Raw genomic sequence first — 15407 nt, 5'->3', positions numbered from 1 at the left:
GCTCAAGCCATAAACTTTAATCATCCTCCTTTTCTTTGCAGATCTCCTGGGATATGTAACAACTGGGGAGACCTACTCTTGCAGATTTCTGAGACCTGCCAATGATTTGTAATTTGAGATAACCGGTACCAACAGAGGTCTTAAAAGCAGATCATCCAGTAAGCCTTTGGAGACTTTAGAGTTCAGGACCCAGTACTGTCTAATGTGCACTACGGGACCTTCTGAGAGTACTGTTGGGAGTCCCCCTCTATTACAGATTGCAGCAAGAGAAAGAAAGATTTAATGAGAACAGTCCACAGAAGAGCTGCATTGTCTTCCAAAAGCTCAGCAAAAAGAAGTCTTCGGAACAGAGAGGAGAGTAAGGTGGGAGGGAGGAAGGTCTTTTGGGTATGCAGAAATCTGAGAGAGCTGGATTCCTTTCACAACTGTACCACACATTTCCTTCATGATTCTGGGCAAATACTTGGGTCAGGTTTTCAGAAAAATAAATTCAGTTCTCCTGGCTTCTTTAGATGCTAAAATAACTAGTCAGACTTTCAAAGGCAAACTGCAACCCGGCTGTTGGTCTCCCAGAAAACATTACAAGATGAGCTGACCCATGCTGAATGCTTTTAAATATCCGACCTTAACTGTTGAGGTTATACATCTTAAAGTATTCACATATGTGCTTCATTTCCACACCTGTAAAATTGTATGATCCTACCTCTATTAGCTGAGGAGAACGAATTTGTAATGTCCATGAACCAGCTTTGAGAATCTTCAGTGATAAGATCATATAAGTACGTAGATTGATACAGGGAATCCGTTTCCAGGGGACCCATCTCCTACTTCTGGCTTTGACAAGAAGGCAAGTGTGATTCTACGAACCCCAAACTCATGATCATGAGATGCCACAGGTGCCAAGGTAGGTTGTTCTAAGCTCTGCGGGGAGCCTGGCCTTCAGGCCAGTCATGGGAATGAGGAAGGCACTTTTCACTCCTTTCTTTAACCAAGACAAGTGCCCCCTCTAACATGTGTCTATGTTGAGTTCAACTGTTCTCTGTGCAGATTATTATACAGTATCTCATTCTAAAGCAGAGATACTTAGATCAAGATCTGACTTCCCTTCCTAAACTCAGCTATGTTCTTTGACAGCAACAGGATACTTAAATAAACACTTCTGATCCTGGTTTTGAGAGATTAAGGCTATGCCAATATGGGACATCCGAATACATGTTCAAACTCCTAAAGGTGTCTTAAAATACCCTACATCTACCATAAAGGTCTCTAGCCTGCTTAAAATTTAACTAAAACATTTGGACTTGGATGTATTAGGATTAATGGACCCACCCTGGCATTCCAGATCACCCTTGTAGCATTCCCACAGAAGGAACACAGTGTTTCTTGAACTTATTTTTTCAGAACAATTTGGAAACACTTTAATTCACTGCTCATTAGGGTGAGATTGGCACAGGTAATGATTTGAAATACCTGCGAAAGTTCTCTCTTTCATCCCTCAGTTGGGTCCAGCGGAAGCCGCAAGTCAAAGGCCAGCAGTAATTTCACATCAATTGACTCCACATTCTGCAGCATTTTTTCTAAGAAATTGTTACATTTGGTAAGTTGGATCTAAAAGACCCCTCAGGAAGACATATCAATAGTTTTCGGCAGACGTGTAAGAGTAGAGGGAAAGCAAATTATGCTGGGCAGGAATCAGGCACAATAAAACATAAGGTGTGGGCAAGCACTTTCAGTCTTTATCTATGCCAAGACACAGCTATATAGGGCTGCGCTCTTGTAGACACAGCCCAAGACAGACATAGGAAGTCTGTACTCCGATTTTTTTCCTATGGATATATCCACATGAACGTCTTTGGTTGAGGATCACGTATTTTTTATATACATTTTCCATAAAAATCAACAGCCTTTCTCTAGCATTCAACTCATTATCCACACTCCCCACATCACCACATCAACATTTTATTTGAATTATCAGTGATAGCATCCCATCAAAATTTAATAGCCACTTTCTATAATTGAAGCGTATTAACTCTTGGTTTCACCTATGCTAAGGTTTATCCTTCTCCTTCTTTCAAAATTCTAATGATATTAAAAATAAAATACCTTTCTACAGCATGACTCAGAAATGCATAATATTCCTTTCTTCAACTCATGGTAAAGGAAACAGATACAAGCAAACGCAAAAGAATTCTCTTTTCCAGTCTATAGCTTTATACTGTATCTTGAGTGTCAAACGAACAGGGCTTTTAAGGAAAATGTCAACAACTGTAACAGTTACATAAGATATAGTTAGAAAAATATTTTGCAAGGAAAAATGACAGTTTCTGTCACTTGAGAACATGATTTATACTTCAGTTTTAGAATGCAAGCAGCCAACATGTGACCTGACATTTACTAAAGGAAATCAAAGAGACCTTCAGCGAGATTACAAAAGGAAAAGCATTAATCGTCCTATACCAGCAGTTCCCCTCTGTACTACTGAAAGATCTGCACAGTCGTCTTCTCAACGTTATGCAAAAAAACAGAAAGAGAGGTCACAATAACAGATCTCCCTTTTGGCATTTTGTGCTAACTTGCTCAATTTACAAAGGCCATCTGGTGCTGTTTATGCTGGCCTTTTTGCATTGTGTCTCATGTTGTTCTTTATGGACGAGCACGATTCACATTAACTGTGTGTTTTAAGTTACTTTGCAAGAGAATTCGACAGTTAAAACTGTGCATGAAGAAGGTATAGCTGTTGATGTACACATTCCACGCACGACAGAACATAGTGAAAAGGATACCACAGGCAGGGATGCCCAAATAGGAAGGATGGCAGGTCAGGTGAGCTGGCTTTCATTGCTGGCTCTATTATATACTTCCTGTATGACTTGAAATGATTACACGAGCCCTCTGGGGCTCAGTTTTATCACTTGTTAAATGGAGATCATAATTCCCTACCTCACAGTGATAGTGTGAGGCTTATTCATTAATGGGTTCAATTCAATGCTGGGCAGATGGTCAATACAAATTTTATGCGTCACTGAAGCAACATTTAACCTCAGAACTTAAGTGGCATATAGCCTTGTGCCAGCCTCTTAGCAGTCACTGTATAAATATTATACATTCACATTACTGAAAATATTTGAGAGACATGAGTTGTTAGTAGTGCTGATTTTGCATTCCTCAAATTACAAATCTACAGGACGACAAACGTAAAAGAACAAATTAAGTGCAGTGCAAAATAGGTACTAGCACATCTCCTTGTAACGGTTATAAATGACAAAGAAAAGAGAAAATGGTGCAACCCCTGCGCTGAGTGTACAGTGACTTAAATGAATCCATGAAACGATTATTTTAAAGTCTCAAGAACTACCTTTGATAGTGTCTGGAGGGATTTCAGTTTGGTGTTGGGAGAAGGGTTGTTTTTACTGGCCTCTGCCAAAAAAAACCCTCATGAATGTGACTGCCATTTACCTGTAGAAATACAGCTACAATTCAGCACAGTAACGAGTTTAAAGGTGTATCTTAAAGATATTTATAAAGATATAAATACTTACTTTGCTTACTCTGGCAATCAAACAGAAGAAAAAAGTTCCTTTCAAAACATCTTTTTCAAGGTTTCTGAGGACTATTTTTAAACTTTATTGCCACAAGTAATCTACCATGAAGACCTAAGCACCAGCAAGAAATGAATCTCCAGTGTGATTGCTATGCATACCTTGTCATTTCCTCTGCATCGATGACCAATCTTCACTTCTTTCCTCTTCTAACTTGGTTCCCCAGTAAGTCACTCTTCCTGTTTCAAAAAAGAAAGAAGAAAAAATAATAAAATTTATACATTATCATTATGGGGGGAGAAAGTGAGAAACAGACATACAAATATTAAATGCAGGCCTTCCAAAATCTTTTCTGCAGGTGAGGAATGTGCTTCAGTAGAAGGCCAGTGTCCCACTTCAAACTTATTTTGAAAGCCTTAATCAAGGGTAAGTGGGGCATCAATGGCACTTTGTAGAGGGATGACTTTACCCTCAGGGAAGCACTATGACTTAAGATTTCTGAGACGACTCAATTTAGCTGCCACAAACCTTGAAAGCTTCAAGGAAAAAAGTCGCCTCTACTTTTTTTTTATTTAGTTACCAGATAAAAATATCTCAACCTTTACTCCTGAATATCAGCTTTGTTTTCAGTCCTTTAAAATTACTGTACCAATTGGTAGTAGAAAGATTAACTGTGCTCAGACTAATCAACCAAGCATGGACATCAATACATCAGGTATAAATTATTCATAAAATGTAGTGTTCAGCAGTTTAGTCTCAGTAGCCAGTGATGCTAACATTTTTTGATAATGCATTTGTGTCAGTAATACCTTTGCATATGCTTTGTAATCATAGTCAAATACAGAAACCACTAATTACATATAAAAACATATACAGTATGGTGAAATAACAATTTTTGTTTTCTTGTATTGTGATAGCGATAGAATGATGGGGAATGTGAAACAGCACTCTAGATAAATTATTCTGGGTCATCCCAAAGAAGTGATGCTATGACCGTTCTCTGCCTATTCATCAGACCACATGCTAAATCTATTCACTTCTTCTAGCTTTCTTCAGCTAATTCTGCTGCTGTTTTTTGAAGAAAGGTTACTTTTCTCCACAACGTCCTTAAAATTTGTATATATGCAACAGCCCATCAAATCTCTCTTTTCCTCCAACAAAAGACACCTCCTATTTTGGCATTTCTCAATCTGTGACCACCATAATATGCAAGTGCTTCACAACTCCTGTTGAATGCTACCCTCACAATGTTACAGTAGAAAAATTATTGCCTTAATTTACAGATAGGAAGATAAAGAGACAGAGAGAGGATATGGCTCATTTTAACTTTCTAAATTAAGATGATAGAATCATATACGGTGTTAGTAGATACAGGGTCCTTCAGAAAGAAATCTGTAGTACATATCTAACATAGATATGCAGTGCATATCTAACATAGGTACCCTGAACCAACACCTTAGGAGCCTCTCTCTCTTTTTCTCTCTCCATAGCAGCAGCTTAGGAATAACAATTACCTATTCATGCACCTAAATTACATCTAAATGCAAGTGAATATTCTCTTCACTGCCAAGTCTAAGAGCGAAGTCCTATAAAGACTTAAGCATCCTAAAAATTAGGTTTGGGTTACCCACTGTGAGATACCTGGCCTTGGAATGAAATACAGTAAGGCATCAGAATTCCCCACACAATCTACAAGAACTGAAGACTTCAGACTGGTATTCCCATGCTTGGATACCAAACGGATCTTCATACCAATGCCTATTCACTCCTCATTCCAATCCTCTCTTTCTGTGAACATATCAATAATGTTAATGTTATGGCTTTTATAAGCCCCCCACCCCCTGCCTTTTTTGCTTTATGTCCCAAACTGATTTTCTATTTTTTTCCCACCTGTTTCAATATTGATTTTTCACTCCACAGTACACCTTTATACTTTTCCCACATTTTTCCTTTGGTAAGATTTTTCTCTCTTTTATTGCTGCTTCCATAGTTCACCTAAGTACCAGAATAGTTTGGCTTATTTTTCTCAAAGCCACCATCTTAGCATTGCTTTATTTTGCTTTAGCGGTCAGAGACCAGCTCCTCTTTTTCTCCTTTGGTGGCATAATCCTTCGCTCTCTATTTAAATTACTCTGAAATGTGACAGTACATCTGTGTACCATTCTGAACAGCTGAAGGAATTTATTTTAAATTGTCACTCAGTTTATTAATAAAGAAGAAAAATGCATGTGTATATTTTTCCTTAAAAATAGAATATAGGTACTGTACAAAAATGTACATGAAAAAAATCTTTAGCCTCAGTCAGACATGTGGCCAATGGGAACCCACAGGCAGAAAAAAGTCCAGACACAAGATGGGACAGAAATGCTACAGATAAAGAAACTCTTCAAACTTGACTGCCTTAAAGCTGTATAAAGAATATCTGTTGATACAGTGCCATATTGAGATTTTATAGACATGGTTTTCAGACTATTCCATTATTATAGTAGGCTGCAACCCTGCAGATGTTTAGACATGAAGAACTTTACTCAGTCATGTCAGTGGTTTCATGACTGGGTCTTAAATTCCTTCTCCAGAGAGTTAATAAGAAAACCCTTACTCTTAGGTTTATCATAGAAGAGCAGCAGTTGCTAGATATATTTCTGTTGAAACATGAGAATGCACAACAAGAAACACCACATTAAACCTGTGTCCGATTTCTGAAATGCGCTATGCCCACGCTTCAAGGGCTTCAAGGACTTACTTAAATACGGAATTCAAATTAAAGATGTGTTTATGTATTGTTCTGAATTGCGACATTACTGAACATGGGATATATTGTTCCCCAAGCAACAAGTATGACCTTCTTTAGCAAGAAATGTATTTTAACATTGTGAGTAAAAGCAAAAAGAGAAGGCAAACAGCAGGAGCGTGTTAACTACAGTATTTGAGACAGCAAAGTGATACAGCCTGAGAGCCAGAGAACTAACTATAATGCATCTCTAGAACAGAGAGTAAAATTGTCCTTTGTACTTAATATCTACATACTGAGATAGTTAAGCAAGTCTACATCTAGTTTCAGTCAGAGTCACAGAGGTCGCAGTTCCTCACTAATCCAACGCACCAAAAACGGGTGCTAAAGGTAACCTCAAGGATTAATGGCTGACAGTTGAAATCAATGTACCTGTTTTAGCTTAACCTGAGTAGATATTTTTGAAGGCCAATGGGATAAGCCACCCTTTTACCATGGCAGGTTTCAATACAACAGGATTGCTGTTTTAACTCATGATTTTTTTAAATGTAATTCTGACACATAATGACAGCAGTGCAATGCAAAACTCCAAACGCTGTATAACTGACACGTAATGACCACCAAAATGGAAAAGCCACGGTTCACTGTATAGCAATGCAAGATGTTTACTTTATGGAAAAAAAGGAGAAATTATCTTTCTAATTGATTAAAACCTCCAAAACAACATGATTGACTGGAACCCCATTGCTGTTTGGTTTTCTTTTGACCACTTGAACAATAGCATGCAAGTATTTTTTTGAGGACTTGCCATCAAGAGCAGTAGGTTTGAATCTACCATTGACCCACTTCTACATGAATTATTTCCTCCATGCAGCAAAACATCAGTGAGCTGTGATCTACAGTGAGCCTTAACTAGAGTATTGTGCTAATTTTCACAACTTCTACAGGTTCCCCTTCCCTCCTCCTCCTCCTCCCTGTACCAGTCAGACTGCTGACTAATCTTTCTTGAGTAGTTTTAACATTTTTCCTCTCCGATATTCAAAGATCCCTGTGTATGCCACCTGATTCACGGACTGAAAATATTTGCCTTTCTTAATTGGAAAATCCAAGATCTGAAACTAACAGCAAATTCCTACGAAGAATTAAAAGCACTTGCTCTGAGTGGTTCTCTTCAGGGAAATGTTTCCTTTCAGAAACATACTCACAATACTAACATAGCTTATAGCAACTAGGTTTCAATAATCTAATATATCACATGAAACTTTCAAAGAGTCACTTCCTTGTTGTCTTCCCATTGAAAAAGTCTTGCTCCAAGTAACTACTACTAAGAATACAAAAAAAAAAAATCCTGAACTTACCCAACTAATAGCACTCATGTAAAAGAATCAAATGCTCATTTCTGTTTCACATGGACTAAAACATTTGTTCACCGAGACTGTTAAAAAGCAACCTGACCACAGCTGGAAGTATAGGCCTACACTGCTCACTACAGAGGTATTACCTCTATCATCATGACCAGACTAGAGTTTTAATCCTTTAAAATGGTTAACTAATACTTGCTATCTTGAAATAGGAATCTGATTTGACAAAAACTGATTTGAGCTCTAAATGGTGTTTGAACAACCTAGTGTCCTCAGCATTAGCTTGCTGGGTCTGATACTTTTATTTCTTAACTTAATGGAACTTTATTAAACTTTCGAGAAAAGAAGTGAGTATCTCCTAAATGTATCTTGGAAAACTGTAACTTATTTCCACTTCACCTATTCAAGAAAATCTTGGTGGAAGTAAGAGAACATATGAAAAGCATAAAATAGCATTTGTGGTCAAATGCAGTTACATGACTGACACTTCCCAGGTGAACCCTACTAAAACACCATGGGTAAGGCTGAAGTAGGATCTCCATGAAGTGGCACCACTAATCTCATTTTAGGAAAGTGTTGGCTATGAATCTTCTTTGGAATAATTTCCTATTTGCCAAATACATCCTAGGCACGGCAACTACAGCTACTTCCTATGCCCATAAGCTCCACAGCCTGACTGTGCAACTTTACTAAAACACTTGTATGCAAAATGCAAATTTTTGTGACATGATGCCACTTCAACCAACAAAAGAAAATTGCTCCTACAGTCAGAGTCCTCAAAACACCTGCAAAGACTAAAAGAATGGGGTTTATGCTGAAGTAATATGGAAACAATCAAGGCAAATCAAAACTATTATGTAAAGAAGCAGGTTACTAAATAATTAAGAGTTAGTTCTTGATTGTATTTGAACAATCTTGTATTTACTGTCATTGAAGATGAATGCTCATACAATTAGTTCATTCGGAAACGGCTGGAATATGTGGACTTAACCCCAGACTTGTCTGGGGTTTGACAAGATGCACTGTGCAGGTCTGTATGCTAAAATACGCTATTGTGAATCCAATCATACACATCGCAGGTTTTAGCCTAAGAATGCTCTGGCCTATGGCAACTATAGTCCAGGGTGATTTTCCACATGCAGCGTGACTAACTTGAATAACTACAGCACTTCTGCCTATTTATTGCATATACGTATCACTTGTATTTTTTCCATAAAAGTCTACTAATCGCTGCTGAAAACAAGATAGTAGGCCAGGCAGACCCTTGGTCTCGTCCAGACTCTTAATTCTTAAGTTCTTAGGATTTTTAACTGCGTTTCTCAAAGTTTTGTTTAATATACATGCGTATTGAAATTGCCACATACTCCTCAGGTTATAATAATTCACAATCAAATGTTGCAACATCGTATGAGCAGGAAGAACATCACTGCAGATGGAGAAGCGCTGTAACTGAAGTATAGCTAATTCAGTTCCTCCAGTGATTCACTGCAGCACATTTCACAGCAGAACTGCTGGCTACTGTTAGCCATCAGTATCTAGTGCTAGGATTCATACCTTACTGAAAATTTCCATGGAAAAAGCTTTGGAAACAAAAATAAAACACAGACATTATCAACTGTGCATTGTGAAAACAATTATGAAAACTGTGAATGCAATAGCAGATGTGCCTGATTACAGAAATTTCGCTCCATGCATGAGGTAACAGGAGCCACACAGCTACCAGAAGGGTGTCCCCGGGACCGACCTGTGTGCAGCTAAGAGCACGTTGCTGGCTTCTGGGTGAGAGCCTCAGAACGTCACAGCTTTGCAGCATTTTTGGACCTGCCTGGGGGAACAACATACTTTCCTTGAGAGCTATGTGAAGCAAATTTACTGCTCCTTTATGCAAAATATGGCAAGGGCCTAGAAGAAGTACTGACACACATGATTCCCAATGCATTGGTCAGGAAAACCAAGCTAGGTAGCCAGAAAGTACATGGCTCAGTGGGTATGCGAAGGTTTTGTTCCTGTGCTGAATCAGCAGTTGTATCTGATACTGCTTTTGATTCTTTTTTTGTCTTTAACAAAGAAGATATGTAACTTTTGAGGTAAACCCATATTCTGGAATGTGCTGAACAAATATTTCATAAAAGGGGAAAAGTTTATCTTAGAGTCATTTTGCTGTCAAATGATTTATTAGAATTCAGACAGGTAAAAGCCCTAAGGAAGTGCTATGTCTTTCAAATAATTCAACTCTAAGAGGAATTAAACTCTGTACATGAAGAGGAGGGTTGGGGTTTGGGAGGAAGGTGAGGAGCAGAGTTCTGCCAATCAAATAAAAATTTCCCACACATATATCAATGCGATTCTCTGCATCAATACCTGAAAAAGGAGCAGGCATTAAAGAAATGCACACTTAAAGAGGCTACTAATGAGTTTACTTCAGTATCACAAAGTCTGGATTAGCCAATGAATCTTTCAAACTCTCTAACTTGAAAAATAGCGTTTGGCAAAGTCCACTGACATCTGCCACAACTTTATTTAGCCTTCTACATTCCCTGGAGGTATTGCATACGAGTTGCTCTGCAGTACCACACGAGAGCAACTGCAGACAGAAGGGAATGTAGACAGACATGCAAAGTGTTTAAAATAGGAAACACAGGCTCTGTGCTGGGGGCTAGTATAACAGGTGTATATATATTGGGAGCTTATATTAATGAGGCTTCTGTTACACACGTACAAGGCTGCCGGCAGCCTTTTCAGAAGTAGATGGGTATTTTGGTTAAAGTCAGACAGAGTAACCTCGTAGTAACCTCTAGTCTGGCTCACAGCCACTAGGGAGGACTCTGAAGGACTGTCCCTTGGTGCTGCATTGATTAGATTTCTTCCCATAATACATCCAGTGTTTTTGCTCAGTAAACCTTACTAACAATTGAATCAAGAATAAAGAGTGAGAGGGGAAATAAAAGCTGATCTCCATGTGAAAATGGGCCATAAAATTAACAAGGTTCTCAACATCAAGTAATTCTGTCTGCTCTATTGTGGCCAGAGAAGCAGAGCCTGTAAATATATAAGCAAGCAAGGAGAAAAAAACAAAACAAAAAAATCCAGAATTTATACAACATCAAAGTCGAATATTTAAACACACAACACCTAAGAAATCTAAAAGCTTAACTTTCCCTACTAACATTTAAATATTTCCTTGTCTATAAATTGTATATGCATCATTTTTGGATACTAGTTATGTTGGCAAACGCACATTTTCCACAATCTTTTATGGTGCTGTGGAAATGTTAATATACAAGTTTCCTAATTTCCATGTCTTGCAGCATCAACAGTGCACAGAAAGCACCTTTACAAAAACAAACTAAAAAGCCACACACTCTAAAATAAAATGTGGATGATAAACTGGGATATAACAAGTCTACAGTGGAGTAATTTTTCTTCTGAGAACATTAGCATCATTGCACTGGGGTACTATAATCCCAGAACACACTCTCATCCAGTTGCTGGATACTGAAAGTGCGCCGTTGTCAGCTGGCCTGTGTGGCTGATTTATTGCAGTGAAGGCAGGCTGAGCCTGTCCAGCAGGAGACATTTTGAATGTACAGTACTTTAATTACAATTGTAAACAAACCTTCACAGAAAATTTTCACATGAATGAGAATTTGCAAATGCAAAGATTCAGCACAAAAGTCTCTCAGACTTTCTGAATTCTTTAATGACATTTCAGTTTTTTGCCTTTTGCAGCATGTTGATCTGCCTCCTCCAAAGATAGCTGATATTGTCTATACAAAAGATTGGGCTGGTAGAAAACCAGGAACTTGCCAAGTTTGGTGGTGGATTACCAACATTTTTTGCTAGAATGATCCTTAGTTGCCAAAAAAGAAACCAAACCCCAAATCATCGTCACTGGAAAGACAACTGTAACACTCAACGTTCCAAATAAACAGCTCATTCATTTAAGAAAAGAACACCACTTTCTATCAATAATGAATCATCTAAGCTCTGAGTAACAATTATAACACTCACCTACTTGGTAATTCATGTAAGAAAAACTATGATCTCTCTAACATAAACATAACCTACTACCAAGTATTAAAGTAGAAAGGATGAATAAGATCGTCATGACTTCAACTGTCCACACTGCATGACAAATGATAAAGTAAGTAAACTAAGTATTTTGCAATATCTAGAGTAAGATGGGAACATAACACGTAGGATTGCTTTAATAAGGCATATGAGAATACACAAATAATTCAGTTATATCTTCTCCAATAACACAAGTGCTCTCAGAATGGTCTGTTATCCAAAAATGATCAATATAGAGAGGAAGACTGGTATAGCCTGCAATGTAATTTTTAAAGGTTTATAGCTGTATCTGGATACCAGACTAGATCTTAAGTGTGTCTACTCAAGCTACACATGTTATCATAACTGGGACCTGATAAAGTAGAAGCAAAAAAAGCTTCTTGCTACATGAAAACAGGTGTCTAATATCAAAGGGAAACAATGGTAAGGACCTTTAAATACTGGCATTTGTTTGAAGTCTTCTCCCTGAGATCTTTTAAATGAATGACTCTGCTAAAGTAGTGTCAAGAAGCAATAATCAGACAAACAAATACCCAAGTAAAAAGTCATCACCACAAGAAGCCTCACACAGCTGATGCTGAATGTTAGCAAGCCTTTTCGCTTCTGGAAACGTCGGCACTGCAATTTTTACAATTTTATTTAAAAAACTGATCTGATCATTTCTGACCCTTTGACATTAACTATGGGAAAGGAAAGAAAGCTGGCCGTTCACCTGGCACTAGCTTACATTCCTAGCCACTGCTGATCTGTGAAGTCCTTTCGAGTGTCCAAACACTGTGCAAACTAACTGCTTGCAAACTACTTGCAAAAACTTGCAATCTACAGAGAAGAAAGGTCTTACTTAAAAATAAAAATAAAAATAAAAAATCAATTACAAAATAAGCCCAAGCATGTTCATGAAAGAGAGTAAGACTTTTCATGGAGGTTCTTCATGCGTTTTGGAGCTTAAAACAATTGTCTGGTAAACATATGATGCATTTTGCACAAATAGGACTTCAAATATTCAAATACAACTTAAGTTTTTGCATGCCATGCCCTTCCTATATCCAACATCTCCTCTTTCAGAAAAGGCTCAGAAAAGAATCAGACGCTTGATGTACTCCACTGGGATACTCTCTCCTCTACCATTCACACAAGCAACGCGTGGAACCGTAGGATGAATTCCAAAACATACGCTAACAACATACCCTACTAAGAGGCCTGTTAAGTCTTTCATTTATGCCATAGGTATTTAAGGATGATGAACTAAAAACATACATACTTATAAATTTATCTGACATATAAATGTGCAATAAGTTACAAAAGCATGAGTATCAACACCACTAAAAACAAGCTGCTTCCACAAACCTCTGAGAAAGGCAGTTTCGTACAGAAACAGGCACTGCAAAATTTTGCAGGGAATCTAAACAGTTTTTCATCCTCTCCACTGCCCTAGCATTTAGGGAAACTCTAGGCCTTTCCCTGGCTTTGGGCAGAACAACAGTCAACAGCCCTTCTTAGAATTACTGGAAAGCTGCAGACCTCAGCTAAGAGATCCCAAAAGAGAGTTGTTAATCTATTCAGTTGTAGGAGGCATTGTTCATATGTGTGCTCTGCTGGTGGAGTACATCATGTCTGCTATTTTAGAACTGGAGTATTCTGGCCAGCATTGTCCTCCGAAGTTCATTATATGCTCCCATGTGCCATGAGGATAACAGAAAGGACAGTGCAAGTCCCAATTTCCTTTCAGTTTCTTTGCCAACTCTGCATACAGTTTGTGACATTATACTAACGAGACAGTGGCTGGTCACGGAAGGTACGCGCAGATAACTCACCCCCAAGCACTTGAACTGCCACACAGAGAAGTCTTCCTTTCTTCCTGGAGCGTCTGCCTACAAGCCACACTCTTGTGGCTCCCACACAGTAATCTGATGTACAAGAGTTCAACTAAAAATAGATGGCAATAAAGTTCTGCCAAAAGAGGTGTCTGCTCTGGATCGTTCCACCAGCAAATGGTGTTTCCAAAAACTATGTGTGGAAACCCGTATGGCTGCTTTCCAGATGTCAGCAATGCAGACGCATCTCAAGGAAGCAGCGGAACACGCTTGCTGCCTGTTAAAATGAAACATGTAATGGGAAGGGATCGAGCGGACCAGACAAACACAAAATATAAGCCCTCAGTATTGCTACTTTTAAAAAAATCTTTTGTGATATTGCCTAAGTTATGGCTTAAGAGAGCAGCAAACATTTTAAAGAAGTCTTGGCATGAATGTCTGTATTCTGCTTGCTGAGGCAGCTGCCCCTAGGAAGGATGTATTTATACGTAAAAATCAAAAAAATACGCTACGACAGTTATGAATGCATGAGGCTAGGAAGTACTATCATAAGCTGCCTTGTAGTTCCAAGGCGGTTATTTTGAATTAATGGAAAAACACTTATTAATCCCCCAAGGAACTTAGATTTCAGACACTGTGTAAAAAATGCTCTTCTGTAACAGGAAAGCAAACCTTATTAACTCCTACTCACACCTTCAGCGAATTGACTGGAAATCCAGATGTCTTATCTCTGTAACCTATGATCTGAGCCCAGATCATTTGTGCCTTTGTTTCCAGTTTCACCTCAACTAAACTTGCTTTGCATTGAGTTATTTTTTGTTACATAAATACCTATTTGTGGAGGCCACTATTCAACTGAAATCAAAAATCTCTTTCAGAACTTCCCCATTATTTATTGTTGCGGCAACTAGAATGTTTGAAATTAATTCGTAATTCATGTGAAATGATTTGGGGCATTTTTGGTCCAATGGGATGGTCCTACCAGTTTGATGATTGAAAACATCACTGTTTCTTGCTGATCCTTTAAAAAAAGCAAAGCCTTTGAGCAATACAATGGGTGAGGGTCAGTCTCAGAAAATGAGCGACCCAAGAAAGAGCTCACTCATGAGAAAATCCATGCGGAAGTGAAAATATAGGTAATATAGAGGTATGCTCTCACTATAGTTGGTTATTTGCTGGAATATGGTGCTGATACTTTTATATTCAAGTTGTGCTAAAAATCCTCCGTTAATACACCGTTAACATGACTGAGTCATGTAGTTCACATTTTTATCACTAACAACAGTGATAGGTATATTTGCAGCATATTGGAGGAACTTCAAAGTAATTTATAAGCACTAATGGTAAGGAAGCACTAATCCTTATTTTGCAGGTGAAGAACACATGTACAAGACACTTCTGTGCTTTTGTGTGAATCACTGCGGCAGAGGCAGAAACTGAACTTGAATTACCTACAACCTCTATTACATCTATATGAACAGCTTTCTGAAAGAGCATGGTAGACGTAGGAAGCTGTCCTGAGAAGAAAACAGAAAGAAGCAATTTTCAGTGTAATCCTCTTAAAAGAAAATCTAGCATCTGTATGCAACTCCCACCTCAAAAGCCAAAACCAAAACCCAACAAAACCCAAGAACAAAACAGCACATACTGTATTTCTAGAGAGAACTTTAGTCAGGTTTGGCAATTTCTCCTTCCCTCCTCACTCAGTCCGTAACAGCAATCCCCACCTGGCAATCGGTCTTGTTTGGAGGTCTTACTCCCTGTTATGTAATTCCAGATTTTTTCTTGCACCTTTGAGATTTTGCTGTACATGTATGGGTAAGAAAGAAAGGAAGAACAACTCTACAGAAGGAGTTTCAGATGCTTTATTTTTACTGCCGTACACACCGTT

General features: G+C 38.3%; 1 protein-coding gene across 13 annotated transcripts in view; it reads right to left on the bottom strand.

Moving 5' to 3' along the window:
- Positions 1–15407, bottom strand: part of LOC148054717 (uncharacterized) — a 338774-nt gene that overhangs the window by 14071 nt on the left and 309296 nt on the right. For all 13 annotated transcript variants that reach the window (XR_015706635.1, XR_015706634.1, XR_015706636.1 and 10 more), the window contains one exon: positions 3701–3778. The gene's annotated coding sequence lies outside the window, so the exon portion shown is untranslated. The remainder of the gene's footprint in view (positions 1–3700; positions 3779–15407) is intronic.

Source organism: Nipponia nippon, unplaced genomic scaffold (assembly GCF_047370975.1).
Source record: "Nipponia nippon isolate SJK-2023a ecotype South Korea unplaced genomic scaffold, ASM4737097v1 scaffold_3, whole genome shotgun sequence".
Classification (NCBI taxonomy): Eukaryota; Metazoa; Chordata; class Aves; order Pelecaniformes; family Threskiornithidae; genus Nipponia; species Nipponia nippon.
The sequence above is the reverse complement of the archived record's forward strand: the minus strand, read 5'-3'. Positions and strand labels throughout refer to the sequence as shown.